Below are 16,940 nucleotides of genomic sequence, written 5' to 3' on the forward strand. Positions count from 1 at the left end.
GGAATGATGCTATCTCTCACGTGAGCAATGGACATTTTCTTCTCTAATGCTTTCCCCTTTTCTGTATATATAAACACATAAGATTCTCCCACAGGAAGAACTTACATCGTTCCCTCTAGGTTGTATTTCTTCCCATATCTATCACCCTACTCACCAATTGTTTCACAGTTTTCAGTCTGTGTCCCTCAACAAGCTAGCTATTATTGACTACTCACAGAGCTCTTGCCCACATCAGCCCTTTACTTTTTACAATACAGAACTCTTTCCTTTCCTCCTTTCAGCACCTTCTCTAAGAATCTGTCACTTTTTCTGTCCCTTTGTTTGGAAACTCTCCTTTGAATTTCATAAGGTTTTGTCTCCTAGTTCTCCTCTAATTTCTCTGATTACTTGAATCTAAATCAGGAGACCAGGCCATTATTGTCATCTTTTTGTTTATGAACCTAAAAAGACCTTTTTGTTCAGAAACCTAAAATGACTGACTAATGAAGTTCAATAAATATGCCTGATTCATTCTTTTGACCTTTAAACTTAGATGTATCCCTGTAATTTTTTTGGCCAATGATGTGTGAGTGAAAATAAAGTGTGTCACTTTCAGGTAGAAGCCATAGATGTCTCTATGCAATTCATTATATTCTTTTACTTGTCTTCTGCAATACTTTCAGCAAAACTGCAGAGGAAGCACCATGAGCATGGGTTGTATGGTGAAATAATGCAGAGAAACAACCCCAGCCAATCTATATGCAATATGAAGCATGAGCAAACCAGACTGCTTTTTAACCCAACATATTTAGGTCTATATTGAATACTACATTTCTGTATTAACTTTCCAGGTGCTGGAACACAATGTCTAACATTTACAACTTAGATGAAGATTTGGCTCACTGTTTCAAAGACATTCAGTCCATGGTCAACTGGGAGGGTGTGGCAGAGCAAAGATGTTTAGTTCCTAGCAACCAAAAAGCAGAGCAGGTGAACAGTGCCAGAGAGAAAGTGGCAAGGAACTATATACAGACCCACAAACCATGCCTTCATGACTCACATAGACATACCCACAAGTATATTCCAGCAATACCTTGAGCAGATCTCAAAGCCAATAAAGTTGACTTTCTGCCTTAAACACTATAACCTCCACCAAATCTGGTGGCCTAAATCCCATCTAATTAGCTTGCTAGCTCTTGTGTTCATATTAACATGATCCAACATGAAGCAGTCTGATGGGGGGGTGCATTCATTTTCTATAACTACATAACAAACTACCATGAGTTTAGCATCTTGAAAGAACACCATTTATTACCTCAGTTTCTGTGAGTCTAGACCCCCGGAAATCCCTGACTGGGCCCTGTGCTCAGGAACACCAAAGCCTGAGATCCAGGGGTCAGCCAAGGCTGTGGTTTTATCTGGTGATTTGGATTGTCTTTCAAGCTCATTCAGTGTGGCTGGAATTTTTTATCTCGTGGCTGCAAGACTGAGACCCTCAGCTCCTAGAGTCGACCGTTCCCATTGGAATGTCCATCCACAAAGTGGCTGCATGCTTTCTTCCAGGCCAACAGACAAGACTCTTTCTTCTAAAGATACAACTTCTAAGGCCAGTCCTACCCAGAACAATACGGTTTTTTATTAACTGCAAGTCAACTGATTAGTGACTCGAATTACATATGCAAAACTCCCTTCACCTTTGCATATAATACAATCCCAAAAGTGACAGTCCATCATAGAACAGGTCCTGGCAATCTTCAGGGAGACCACATTATACAAGGGCATAAGCTACTGAACTCATCTTGGAGTCCTGCCAACCATATGAAGCCCCATTCTTTCTTCTCAATCTCATCCATTAGCTTTAGCTCTTCTTGACACTTTATTGATTGTTATGGTGTAATCTGGAATGCCCCCTCAAGCCTCATGTGTCCAGAGGTAGAGCTTGTGGAAGATGATCGAATCATGGGGGTACTATACTCATCAGTGGAGTCATCTACTGCTGAGTTCAGTAGCTGAGTATGCTGTTAGGACATGATCTGGAAGGCCTCTCTCTCTCTCTCTCTCTCTCTCTCTCTCTCTCTCTCTCTCTCTCTCTCTCTCTCCAGCTCCTTTTCCCTCTTCTCTCCTGGCTGTTATGATGGAGCAGCTTTCTTCTGCCACACCCTTCCCTCATGCCTTCCTTGCCTTGGAACAAGCCAGCTGTGGACTGAACCCTTTAAAAAGTGTGACCAAAAATAAATTGCTCCTCCCTTAAATTGTGATTGTTGGTTTGCCCTGGTGTCAAGAAAGTAACTGAGACACTTATATCACTCCCCCCCCACTTAATTGCATAGTCTTTTCTGTCTACTATGAGAATCTCAATATTTCCATCCTTTAGTCCTGCAACAGCATTCTCCTCTTTTAAAAACCTCCCCTAGGACTGCCATTTATATGCAGAGACTGCATAAAGTGCCCCATTTCATTCTTCTTTTGGAGTCCCAACCACATACACAAAAGGGCATAAATTCTTACAGTCTTTACCTACATACCACATGTAGCAAGACAATGGAAGTCAAAAGTGATGCACCAAAGCTCAGTACCTATGAAATGCCAACATGAAGAGCCAGGTGCAATGTTTCAAAAGAAGTACTAACAATAGGTTTCCTAAGTTAACAAACTTTCCCACAAAAAGAATGTGAAAGAGCGAGAGAGTTGGAATTGTAGAGGAATATTTTGGTGACAGCTGTTTCATAGCCTCCAGCCTCCTTTCTTGATGATGAGAGTGGAGGCTTTCTATTAACCCCAAGCCTAGTGAGAAGGCATTTGTAAATCACTGGGAAGTCTCATGTGCTTCTGCAACTGGACACAGAAGTTTGCACAAAACCCAAACCTAAGGAACCTGAGGTAGTCTGGGCGCACAGCTTACAATAGTAGCAACCAGGAGAGAACTTTCTTATTCCTCTCATTTCCTTCTAAAACTTCAGAGTGGCCTGAAATGAAGTCAGAAAGTGAAGGAGAAGTTGCCTAAGGAAGAGCTAGGGAGGGCAGATTAGAGAAGGTGAGGACGTATCTCTGAATGAATATTGAAATGTGGATTTGGACCGGGCACCTTAACTTACAAATAGAGGCTGTTTTATTTTTTCTTAATGTGGTCATTGGACTTTCATAACCTCAAAGTAAGTGAAAAAGTCATGTAAGACTCTAGTTTTTACCCAACGGTAGAGAAAAAGTTTCCTCATTGAACAGATTCAAAATGGAAAGTGGGGACAAAAATAAAGTTGTTTTTAGGGCTCTCCTCCATGAATGATGTTTGGCTATGTAATATGTACTCATCTGGCACATCTATCTCTTCTTGTGGTCGTAAGGTCTGTCAGGAGCAGGCTATGCTGCCAGGCACCAAGTAAGTCTTTAAGAAATACTTAATTTTTAAGCCCAAAGTCATACATTAATATACGTTTTGTTATTTTTATTGAGAACCAAACTATGGTATTTCTTGTCTTTTCTGAAAAGAAGCTGGCCAGATCTTAACACACACACACACACACACACACACACACACACACACACACACTTCTGTTTTATTGAAAGGAGTCAGTACAATTCCTAGAACTCCATGTGGAGCCATTTGCTTCTCAAGCAGACAATTCTTGATCTTGAAGTCAAGGCTGCACTAAGCCTCTCTCTGGAGCAGTTCTATTCTGATACAGGTTTTGTGGCTACAGGACTGAGCCCCTCAGCTCTTAGAGTCCACCATTACCACTGGGAGGTCCACAAAATGGGGATTCAGGGGACTTCAAAGTGGAAGCCAGAAATGTTATAAAAATGTGCTCCCTGTAACTCACTGTAAGAGACCAATCTACTTAAGATACAACATTTTTCAGAGGTCTGAGTGAAGAAAGGAGGAAAGTAGGTGTCCCCAATATTCATTGCTTATGTTGCAGCCATTGTGTCATCTATAAAGCCCCACTCCAATAATTGAACCTATTGAATAAATAAATAATGGGCTAATTCAGCACTCACAAACAATTAAAAAAAAAAAGTCAGTATGTGTTTCAAAAGTGACACAAAGGAAACACATTTACACACAAAGCCAATTAATATATACACACATACATATATTAGGCTCTTTCATTATCATTATCTTACAGATGAGGAAACCAAAACTCATAGAGAACAAACAACTCTCCTAAAGTTGGGTAGATATCAATTGGTGAGGCCGAGTCCAGAGCTCATCCTAGCTCAACTCCGGAATCCATACTGTCAATTGTAATAGCACTCTATGAACTTACAAGGCCTTGGATCACCCTGGGACTAGAGCAATGCCAGCGAAAATAATGGGATCACAAGGCCAGGTGAAAGTTTAGTGTGAAAAAAGGAGACGGAATGCATAATTCCTCAAATATGCCATCAAGATCATGCTCCCTGCCACTGTGTGGGGTGGCTCTTATAGAAAAATCTTTCTCCTTGCTCCCCCTCAACTCCAACTTCTGCCTTCATTTTGCAAGTGACCACTCCATTTTTCTTATCCCTCAGCCACTCCCTCTTGGTGCTTATCTTCTATCTTTATTGTACTTCTGTTCCCATATGTTGTATTACAGGATGTGCTTTAGATACGTCTTTGTCAGGAACATCTGAAAGGCAGAACCAAAATATATAAGATTAATCTCATTTAATTGTCCTAGATCTTGGCTCAATGCTGACACATAATAGGCATCCATAAAATAAATTAATAAATAACTATGAGGCTATTAAAAGTTAATACTGTAATGAAAAAACTAACTTATTCAAATGAAAGCAACAGAGAAGAAAAGGCCAAATGTTGTACTTAGGTTAAGATCATAATCATTGTCTTAATCCATTTTCTGTTGCTGTAACAGAATACCTGAATCTGGCTATTTGTCGTGAATAGAAATTTATTTGGCTTATGAAGCTAGAAAATCCATGAGCTTGGTGCCAGCATTTGGTGAGAGCTTTCACATATTATCCCATGATGGATGATAGAAAACAGAGATGGAAGGTAGAAAAGGGGTCAGGAGGCAGGAGAGGGTCAAATTTACTTCTGTGAAGAACACACTCACCCAGTAACTAACCATTCTTGTCATAACAACATTAATCTCTACCCTCATGACCTAAATACCTCTTAGCAATTCCACTTCTTGATACTGTTGAAGTGGGGAACCAGTCTCCAATGCAAGAATTTTGGGGGATACAAGCAGAGACCCTTCACATTGTAGTTAACAGTGAGACTCTATAGGCTTTGGGACAGGAAATGACATGCCCTTCAGTGTTTGGTGAGTTGGGGTCGACCCTGGCTACAGCATGGTTGGGAGGCAGAAAACCATCAGGGAACTCACTGATTAAAAAAAAAAAAAACAGACCAAGTCTCATTAGTGCTAAAATTCAACTGGCTTTATCCTTTTCTTGAGCGTCACACATAAGTTTCACCCAGTCCTAGGTTCAACTTCTGGATATATATTATATGGATATTAATTATATATATATATGTATATTAGTAGACATCAACATTTCTGTCATTGCTGCCTTGATATCCTGATTCAATAATATTTACCTTTCATGGTTATTTTGACTTTGGGGAAGAGCAAGAAGTCACATGGTGCTAGAACTGGTGAATAAGGTAAATGAGGACACACTAATGTTCCTGGGAGCCTGTCTTTCTGCTGGATGGCACTCGACGGCAGCAGTCACTGTATTTTTTTTTATCACACCTCATAAACACACTCACAAAAGTGAATTTCCAGAACTGCTTAAGAAAGTGGCAAAAACTATAGGATAAGTGTGTTGGAATCAAGGGGGAATATTTTGAAGGAGATTCATAGGTTTGTATCCTTTACGGCAATAATTTTTAAGTTAAATATTTGTCTTATTTTTATCACCTCATATGTGTGCAGATATATAGATGAGGAAAAGTTAAGCACAATTATTTGTTATATGTATTATAATTTGATCATCATGACTCTGAAAAATACTCTTTTATTATATTTATTCTATAGAGGGCATAACTGACTGGTCGTGGTTACTCAGCCACAAATAGTAGAGGCTGCACTAGATGCCTGACAACCTCTCTCCAGAGATGAGGATTTCTACCACGGTACTACATTGCTACTTGGATATCTCACAGGCATCTCAAATTTATTTCCAAAAAAGAACTCTTAATTTGCTCCATACTCCGAACTCATTCTTTCTTAGCCTGCACCATCCCAGAATATAGCACTATAATATCCTAATCACTGAAATAAATAAAAAACACTCATAATTCATTCTTTTATTAATATTACCCCTCTCCTGCATAACTGCTAGCAAGCTCTGTCAGTACTGCTTTCAAAATACATCCTGAATGCCTGTTCCACTGGTTATAAAAACCTGTCCATTCTCACCTGACAAAACCAACTGAATCTAGATCAATATCCCTGTTTCTTGATGTATTAGTCAGCTGTATTTTTCTGGAACACAATATAAAACACTCAGATCTTAAAGGCACAGAGGCTAAATTTGACTCATGGTTTCAGGGATTCAGTCCATAGCCACTGGTTCAAAGGCAGAAACATGATAGCCAAGGGGCCTAGCAGATCAAAGCTGCTCAACTCTTGGTGACTGGGAAACAGAGTGAGGAAACAGGACCAGAGAAAAAGGGGAGGAGACAAGATACGTACACAAAGGTTATGCCTCCATGACCCACCTAAACACACACAGAGATACAGTGTACTTTATTAATCTGATGGCCAGCTTCTAAGCCAATCAGGTTGACAATCTACCTTAACCATCATGTTTGTCCTGTGCAATCTGTTCTTCACATAGCAGCCAAAGCACCATTCTAAATATTGTAATAAGTCACATCACCACTTGTTGAAAATTATTCCATAGCAGCTCTTGCTTCTCTTGGTCCTGACCAGTGGCATTTAGTTTTCTCATTCCCTAGAATGTCCTTCTTTGAATAACTGGTTTCTCAGCTACTGTCACCTTTGAGAGAACTTCCATGACTACCCTGTCTAAAGAAGCTACCCATGCCAGGTACTTGCTATCATACCATAATCATACTTACAACTTCTGTCTCCAATTGAAAATGTCTTCTTGGTTCTGTCTACTTTTATATGCCTAGGTATTCCAACTAAAATTAAATTCACTGAATAGTGACCTTTCTCCCCCTCTCCCTCCTCCTCCTCCTTTTCTTTTTTATCTCCTTATGCCCAGTAACTAGAACAGGATCTGGAGGTGATTAATAAACATTTGTTGAATGAGTGCAAGGAACACTGACCCTGTTCCATATTCTTTGTGTAACACAAGGTAAAAGATTTGGTCTGTACGATCTATCCCATACATTGGTCATGGAATTGATATAGTATATGGTATATGAAGAGCATATGCTGCAGTGTCCATGTGTCAAGAATTCAGTTGTTTTCTGCCCCTTCTTAAATGCACAGAATGTGTATCCATGTGTTCTAATATTTTCTTTATTATTTTTTCTACAGCTTACTTCTGTTATCAATAATCACCTCTCCTGCTTAACCAACAGTTCTCCTACATGATACTTCATTATCCCTTGTTGTTTTACTACCATCTGTCCACCATGAACTGTTGCTGCTCTGCCACTCTGCCTCAGAGGCAGCCAATTATAGACTGAAACTTCTATGAACTTGAGGATGGCCAAGTTAAGAAGATAAGCCTCCAGGAGGCGTATGGAACACGGTGAATCAGCCTGCTGGAGACAGGCAGGTCTATGCACACCCTACCGAGGTCCTGAGTCATGTGGAAGACCCCAAATCACCCCACTGCAGACAGGCAGGTCTGCCCACGCCCTACCGAGGTCCCCAGTCGTGCAGAAGATGCCAAATCACCCCTCTGCAGACAGGCAGCCACCTGGTTCCACACTACAAAGAGGCAGAGGACACAAGACCATCAGACCAAGGTACTGAGTTCCGCTGCTCCTGGCCCAGAGGTAGGGGCTTCTCAGCTGCCATTCCACTGCTCCTGGTCCAGAGGAAGGGGCTTCCCAGTCACCATCCCTCCTGCTGCTCCCAGCCCAGAGGAAAGGGCTTTTGGGCCACTTTCTGCCCTGCTGCTCCCGGCCCAGAGGAAGGGGCTTCTGAGCTGCCATCCCACTGCTCCTGGTCCAGAAGAAGGGTGTTCCCGGCCACCATCCCTCCCGCTGCACCCAGCCCATAGGAAAGGGTTTTTGCGTCACCATCCCTACCGCTGCTCCAGGCCCCTGTCCCACCTCTCCCAGCTCAGAGGAGGTAATACATGCAGGCGCTAACAGCCCCCTGTCCCAGACAAAATGAGAAAACACATGAATAAGTCTCAAAACCAGACTTCCAGATCACCTACAGCAACCCCAAAGGGAAATGAGATGGAACACTCTGATACTCAAAAACCTGGACCCACTGAACTGGCAACAAAAGGGGATCTGGAAAAAATGAAATCAGAAATAATTTCTCACATAACAGGAGAAATTGTGCCTCTAGTGCAAGACATGATTAATAAATCTAGAGAGGAGCTGAGGAACATGATGGAATCCCAACATAGGAAACAAATGGAATCCATAAAACAGATGCAAATAGATTTCCAGGATATGAAAAACTGAATTGAAAGTCTACACAGCAGAATGAGCCATTGTGAGGACAGAATTTCAGATATAGAAGATAAGATTGCAATTAGTGACCAGGAAAAGAAAAATTGCTTCAAAATTATAAGGGAACATGAGAAATCAATCCAGTAGCTGCTAGATGATGCAAAGAAGAATAACATAAGATTGATTGGGTGCAATGAAGAAACAGGAGAGAGTGGAGATGACATCAAAAAATCTCTTCACAGAAATAATGGCAGGAAACTTCCCAAGCAGGGGAAAAGAGCTTGACATACAGATAAGTGAAGCATATAGGACTCCAAAAAGCCTTGATCAAAAAAAATCTACACATAGGCATATAATTGTTAAGATTCCAGAAACACAACAGAAGAACAAAGTTATACAAACAGAGAAAAGAAACAAATCACATACAAAGGAAAGCCCATCAGAATCACAGCAGACTTCTCAACACAAACCATCAAGGCAAGAAGAGCTTGGAGTGACATATACCAAGCCCTAAAAGAAAACAGCCTCCAACCCAGATTGATGTACCCTGCAAAACTATCTTTCAAAATTGATGGGGAAATAAGATTCTTTCATGACAAAGAGCACCTTAGAAACTTCATGAATACCAAACCATCACTCCAAAGAATTTTACACAATATCCTAGGAACAGACATTGAGGATCACAACCCCAGGAAGCAAAGCAGAATGAACCCATCTAGCATGACAAGAAATTAAATGTAAAGGGGGAGAACCCAACAAAAAGAAAAAGTCATGGCAATGACAAATCAATATATTTCAGTTATAACCATCAACATTAATGGTCTCAATTCACCAATCAAAAGAAATAGACTGGCAGAATGGGTTAAGAAGCAAAATCCAACAATATACTGCATACAAGAAACACACTTCATTCAAAAGGAAACTCATAGACTCAAAGTTAAAGGGTGGAAAACAATACTCGATATGACGGGAACCTGAAAAAAGCAGGAGTAGCTATCCTCTGTGCAGATCAAGTAGATTTCAAACCAACACTGATTAAGAGAGACAAAGAAGGACTCTACATCCTTGTAAAGAGAAGAATCCAAGAGGAAGAGATGACAATCACAAATATCTATGCACCAAACACTAGTGCACCCAACTATATAAAACAAATACTAACGGACATGAAAAGTCATATATGCACTAATACAGTTGTAGTGGGGGACCTCAACACCCCACTGTCACAAATAGATAGATCAACTAGACTAAAAATAAGTAATGAAATACTAGAACTCAATCAAACTCTTGAACAAATGACCTTAACAGATGTTTACAGAGTCTTCCAACCCACAAAATCAGAATACACTTTCTTCTCAGCTGCACATGGGTCATTCTCCAAAAGAGACCACATACTCACACATAGAACATGTTTAAGGAAGTGCAAAGGAATTGAAGTTAGCCCCTGTATATTATAAGACCATAGTGAGATGAAATTGGAGATCCATAGCAAAAGAAACTCAAAAAATTTCATAAACACATGGAAATTGAACAACACACTTCTGAATAACCAATGGGTCACAGAAGAAATTAAAGAAGAAATCAGACAGTTCCTTCAATTAAATGACAATGACAATACAACATATTGGAATCTATGGGACACAATGAAAGCAATCTTACAAGGGAAATTCATAGCAGTGAATACGCATGTTAGGAAAACAGAACAAGCCCAATTAAACAACCTGATGCTGAACCTCAAGCTTCTAGAAAAAGAAGAGCAGGACAACCCCAAAGCTCATAAAAGGGAGGAAATTATAAAGATCAGAGCAGAAATCAATGCAATGGAGACTAAGAGAACAATACAAAAAAATCAATGAAGCCAAGAGTTGGTTCTTCAAAAGAATCAACAAAATTGACAAACGTTTAGCCAACCTTGTCAGAAAAAGGAAAGAAAAGGCCCAAATCCATGCAATTAGGAATGAAAAGGGTGAAATTACAAAAGACCCAGCAGAAATCAGGAGGATCATCAATACCTACTACCAGAACCTATACACCAGTAAGATGGACAACACAGAAGAAATGGACAGATTCCTAGATACATATGAATTACCAAAGTTAAACGAAGAAGACCTAAAAACTCTGAACAACCCAATATCAATCAATGAAATTGAAAATGTAATTAAAAACTTATCAACTAAGAAAAGCCCGGGCCCTGATGGCTTCACTGCTGAATTCTACAAGACATTTAGAGTGGAACTGCTGCCACTACTGTTTAAACTCTTCAATGAAATTGAAAGGGAAGCAGTACTGCCAAATTCATTCCTGGAAGCAAGCATCACCTTGATCCCCAAAGCAGAGAAAGACCCAACCAAAAAAGAGAACTATAGGCCAATCTCACTAATGAACATAGATGCAAAAATCCTTAATAAGATAATGGCAAACAGAATGCAGAAGATCATCAAGAAGATCATACACCCTGATCAAGTGGGATTCATCCCAGGGATGCAGGGATGGTTCAATATATGAAAATCAATCAATGTAATACACTCTATGAATAGAGCCAAGGACAAAAAACATATGATTATCTCCATAGATGCAGAAAAAGCATTTGACAAAATCCAACATGCAGTTATGATAAAAACCCTACAAAAAATTGGAATAGATGGTCTCTACCTCAAACTGATAGAAGCCATCTATGAAAAACCAACAGCCAATATCATACTAAATGGTCAAAAACTGAAATCCTTCACACTAAAATCAGGAACAAGACAAGGATTTCCACTATCACCACTCTTCTTCAATATAGTTCTGGAAACATTAGCCATGGCAATTAGACAAGAGAAAGAAATAAAAGGAATAAAGATAGGTAATGAAGAAATCAAATTGTCATTATGTGCAGATGACAGGATACTCTATATAGAAGACACCAAGAACTCCACCAAAAGTCTTCTAGACTTAATAACCAAATTCAGTCAAGTAGCTGGTTACAAGGTTAACACACAAAAATCAATAGCTTTCCTCTACACTAATGACAGACTCACTGAGAGAGAAATAGGCCAAACAATTCCTTTCACAATAGCATCCCAAAAACTGAAATACCTAGGAATCATCCTAACAAAAGAAATCAAAGACCTCTTCTCTGACACTCTGAAAAGAGAGACTGAAGATGATATCAGAAAATGGACAGACATCCCCTGCTCCTGGATAGGAAGGATTAATATAGTGAAAATGGCCATACTTCCAAAACTGCTATATAGATTTAATGCAATTCCAATTGAGATCCCAGCAGCATACTTCATGGACCTTGAGAAAACAATCCAAAAATTCATCTGCAACAAGAAGAGACCCAGAATAGCAAAAGCATTCTAGGAAACAGAGACATGGCAGGGGGTATCACAATCCCCAACCTGCAACTCTACTACTAAGCTACTGTGATAAAAACAGCATGGTACTGGCAAAGAAACAGACTTGAGGACCAGTGGAACAGATTAGAAGATGCAGAAACAACGCCAGACATACTCAGCCATATCATCTTTGGTAAAGGAGCCAAACACCCTCACTGGAGGAAAAATGGCCTCTTTAATAAATGGTGCTGGAAAAATTGGGCTTCAACTTGCCAAAGATTAAAACTAGACCTATATCTCTCACCATTCACTAAACTAAAATCAAAATGGATTAAAGATCTAAATATTAAAATAGAAACTCTGAACCAGTTGGAACAGAGGTTAGGTAGAACTCTCGAAGACATTGGTGTAGGAAAAGATTTTGTGAACAAAACCTCAGTTGTCCATGAACTAGCACAAACAATCAACAAGTGGGATCTCTTCTTATGAAAAAGCTTCTGCACAGCAAGAGAAACCACCAGAAGTGTGAAGGGACAACCCACAATGTGGGAAAAAATCTTCACCTGCTCTTCCTCAGACAAAGGTCTACTATCTCAAATCTATAAAGAACTTAAAAAGATCAGACCTCCCAAATTTAAAGACCCAATCCAAAAATGGGCATCTGAAATGAACAGATATTTCTCACACAAAGGAGTATAAATAGCAAATAAATACATGAAAAAATGTTCAACATCACTGGTCATTCGAGAGATGCAAATGAAAACGATGCTGAGATTCCACCTCACTCCAGAAAGAATGGCTGCTGTCATGAAATCAACCAATAACAAATGCTGGTGGGGCTGTGGAGAAAGAGGAACCCTGCTCCAGTGCTGGTGGGAGTGTAGACTGATGCCACCACTGTGGAAATCAGTATGGAGATACCTCAAAGAACTAGGACTGGAAGTCCCATTTGACCCAGCTATTCCACTGCTGGGGATCTTCTCCAAAGAATTAAAAGAATCATACCACAGTGATATATGTGCAGCCATGTTCATAGCAGCACAGTTTGTAATAGTTAAAACTTGGAAACAGCCCAAATGCCCATCAACTGGAGACTGGATAAAGAAAATGTGGTTTTTTTATAAAATGGAGTAGTACTCAGCCATAAAAAATGAGAAATTAGAGATATTTATAGCTAAATGGATGCACATTGAGGCGATACTCTTAAGTGAAATAAATAGGACACACATGAATAAATTCTGAATAGTTTCTCTGGTGTGAGAAATTGAAAGTGTAAATAAGGACAAAAAGGTATAATAGATAATGTGAAATAGGAAGAAAAGGGGCAAAGGGGAAGGAAGTGGGAGGGCTAGGGGAAAGGATAGAAGGGAATGGGATTAGTATGAGAAAATGGAAAAATAGGAACAAAATATTTGTAAATAGGTAGGAATGGAGGGGTTGAAGGGAGGGCTGGGCAAGGGTGAAAAATAAGAACCAAGAGAGACTATGTAAAGGTGCAAATTTCCAATGATGAATGTCATTATATTGTATACCTAAAATGTACCAATGATTAGAATGAATAATCGAAAATGTAAAATAGGAAGAAAAGGTCCAAAGGGGTAGGGGTAGTGGGAGGGACAGGGGAAAGGAAAGAAGGGAAAGAAAAAATGATGAGAAATGGAAAAAATGGAAATAAAGTCTTTGTAAATAGGGAAGGTTGGAGGGCATGAAGGGAGGGCTAGGAATGGGGAAAAAATAAGAACCAAGATGCATTATGTAAAGGTACAATTCCCAGTGAGAAATGTAATTGTGTTGTATACCTACAATGTACCAATAAAAGAATTTAATACAAAAAAAAAAAGAAAGTAGAAATCAGTCTTCAGGTTTGAGAGACCAGAAGAAGAAAGTTAGCCCTCAGCTATTTATTGTAATTCCCTCTCCAATTCAGGAACATTAACAGGAAGTAAGGAACAAGAGCAGAAAAGGCTGTGTCTGGAAGCACTCTCAGCTGGGAGAGATAAAACCATATTTCAACAAAAACATCCGAGAAAAATCCACAGTCTTAAAGTTTCATGTTACCAGTGTCTAATAAAGTCTTACAGAAAATCAGAGAAATCCTGTCTTGCAATTATTGCACATTGTCTGTGAGCTCTATTGTCTCACATCCTCATTCCCTTCACCGCTCATCCATCTCACTTGTTCTTTTTTCCTCTGAGGTTTATATTTTATTTTGAGATTTGGGAACCAAGAAATATTGAAAGAGACCTGTTAGGAGACCCCTGTCATTCCATCACACATCATCAGAATGTCACCTACCCATCAATTTCCTCTAACTGGCAAACAATCACCAGGGGCGCTGCCTCATCCACCGAAAAGCAAAGACTGCCCTCTACCTTGCAGACCGAAGTATATTGGTTCAGTTTGAGGATCCTGCTCACTCTCGTGCCCCTTGGCTTCTCCAACCTGGTGTCCACCTTGTCCTCATCTTATGACCCTTATTAATTCTTCTGTTCACCTCCCAACCGTCTCTGAGCTTTCTCCAAAACCACAGTTCCTCTAGAATTGTTTCACTTAGCCTTCCTTCTCTCAATGCCATTTCAAAAGCCTCTCTCTCAGTTTTTAAACAATTTTGGAAATCCCATTTTCCAATTATCCTTTCTATAATCAAAGAAATACCCTGCAAGTTGCCTTAACCCCATAAATATACATATATATAGGCTAAAACTACCTACCTCCAACTACCTGACTTCTACTCCCCTAAGTCCGTTATTTACTATATTTAGCTTTGGTTTGCCTCTGAATCCCATCATTGCTGCATTATCTATCTTGGCTAAGAATTTCCTCTGCTGTTTATGTGTTTCTTAACACAATACTCTCTGAAAACCTATTCTCTATCTTGGAAGGCACGTTAGGGAGTAACGAATATAGTATCTACTCAGCTTTATTTCAGAGTAAGAAGGGGCCTAGAACACTGAATCAGATAGTCAGGATTGGAATTCTGACTTTGTGATTACATGCTCTGTGTTTGAGGAAAGATATGTCTTTTCTCTGAGTTTCATCTATAGAATGAAGGAAATGTATACTTCATAGGATTTTTTGTAAAGATCCAATTCTATGAGATAACATGCAAAACTCCAGGAACAGTGACAGCTTAGGTCAATTACACGCATCCTCCATTCAGCAGAGCACTAAATTCAGAGCTATATGCAGTGAATTTTTCTGATAACAAAGATGAAATTACCAAGACTTCGGGTTAGAAGTTCAAAACACTAGCTGCACAATAAATTTACTGGGTAAGTACAGATATTCTGATGCTTGGGCTGCATCACAGACAAGTTAAATCAGTATCTCTCGGTTTGGATCTGACATGTAGTATAAGAGGAGACTCCAGCTGGCTGACCTTAAGGATAGGATTGAGGAGAAGGAAGGGGGAAACTGCCTCTACAAGTGCTTAGTTCAATAATTTCACTCAAAAATAAAAATTCCTTATCCAAATGCATGTTTTCCCACACAGATGGTAAATGTCTAAATGGCCTATTTTCAGTCATTATGCTTTGTTGAATAAAGCTATGCTAAAGCCAATAATGAACATCAAGGTATTCTCATTTTATATGACTTCATTTCAAATAAGCAAGAATATAAACCAGGACAATGCTCTTTTCTGATCCCCCCAACACACACAAACATATGTGAAAATACAAAATGTAAAATGTTTTAATATTTTAATATCAAGTAATCTGGATACTGAAAATTTCCCCAAAATAAGTTTCTACTAATCCAAATATGCAAAACTTAATGTAATTTTTCACAAGCTAAACCATCAAATCCAACAAAACACAACTTAGTTCTTTTTTCTTTTTCAAAGAAAAAAGAAGCCAAAAATAGTATTCTTGCAAGAAACATAAATGGTATCACTAGAAGTATTTATCAATATCCCCTAGGACTCACTTCAGTCTGTTTTCTTTTTTTTTATTTAATTTTATTGGTGCATTTTAGGTATACAATATAATGACATTCATCATTGGAAATTTACACCTTTACATAATCTCTTCTGGTTCTTATTTTTTTCCCCATTCCCCTGCCCTCCCTTCAACCCCTCCATCCCTCCCTATTTAGAAAGACTGTTTCCATTTTTTCATTTTCTCATAGTAATTCCATTCCTGTTCGTTTCCCCTCCCCCTCCCCCTTCCCCTTCCCCTTTGCCCTTTTTCTTTCTATTTCATGTTATCTATTATACCTTTTAGTCCTTATTTACACTTTCAGTTTCTCACACTAGAGAAACTATTCGGTATTTACACGTGTGTCCTATTTATTTCACTTAAGAGCATCGCCTCAATCAGCCTATTTTAAGTGCTATATTTTTAAAATTTTGTTGCATACCTCCCTCTTAGACAAACTGAACTGAACATTCTAAATTCAAATCACTTAGTGATATGAAGTTGCTTGAAGATATATTTCTAAGAAATATGTACCTTTATCCATCATTATTGCTATGTGAATACCTAGGGAAGAAATTATTCACAAATCCACTGTCCTCAATTTAGAATTTCTTGTGTTATTATATCTAATTGTAAATCAGTTATTGCTCAAATGTATTTAGTCTTGCCCTCCTACCTGTTCCATGGAATAAAAAGTATTTTTCTGCCTCTGGACCCAGTTATATGACATGCTTTTCCAATGGAATATTACCAGATATGTGGTGCAAACAACAGCTTTAAACATGCTCATGAAGGTGGCTTTCCCTATTTCCTTTCTCATATCAACATGAGAAGAGTTTTGACTCAAAATGAATGAACAGATATGGAACACACATAAACTCAACATGCAATGAGGATCTGGACCTAGTCAGTTTTATAGTTTAAAGCAGAAACATTCCACCAAGCCCAGCCTAAATTAGCTAACTGCCACACAATCCACAATTACTCAAGTGAGAATAAATGACTTTTATTTTAAGCAAATGTGTGCTTGGCATGGTTTGTTACAAAGCAACAGCTGAATTGTATATATAGTAAGATTTGATATTCAATAAACAAAACCCTGAAAGATATTTTAGAAAGAGATAATGAAGACCACAATTCCAAGTGCACTAATAGAAAGAA

General features: G+C 39.0%; 1 long non-coding RNA gene across 7 annotated transcripts in view; it reads right to left on the minus strand.

Moving 5' to 3' along the window:
* Nucleotides 1-882: 882 nt before the first annotated feature.
* LOC101708199 (uncharacterized) overlaps nt 883-16,940 on the minus strand; it is an 89,316-nt gene continuing 73,258 nt past the window's right edge. For all 7 annotated transcript variants that reach the window (XR_015453065.1, XR_015453066.1, XR_002396735.2 and 4 more), the window contains one exon: nt 883-4,586. This is a non-coding gene — a long non-coding RNA (uncharacterized LOC101708199). The remainder of the gene's footprint in view (nt 4,587-16,940) is intronic.

Source organism: Heterocephalus glaber, unplaced genomic scaffold (genome assembly GCF_053883595.1).
Source record: "Heterocephalus glaber isolate CG9 unplaced genomic scaffold, H.glaber_assembly_v1.0 deba00001457, whole genome shotgun sequence".
Taxonomy (NCBI): domain Eukaryota; kingdom Metazoa; phylum Chordata; class Mammalia; order Rodentia; family Bathyergidae; genus Heterocephalus; species Heterocephalus glaber.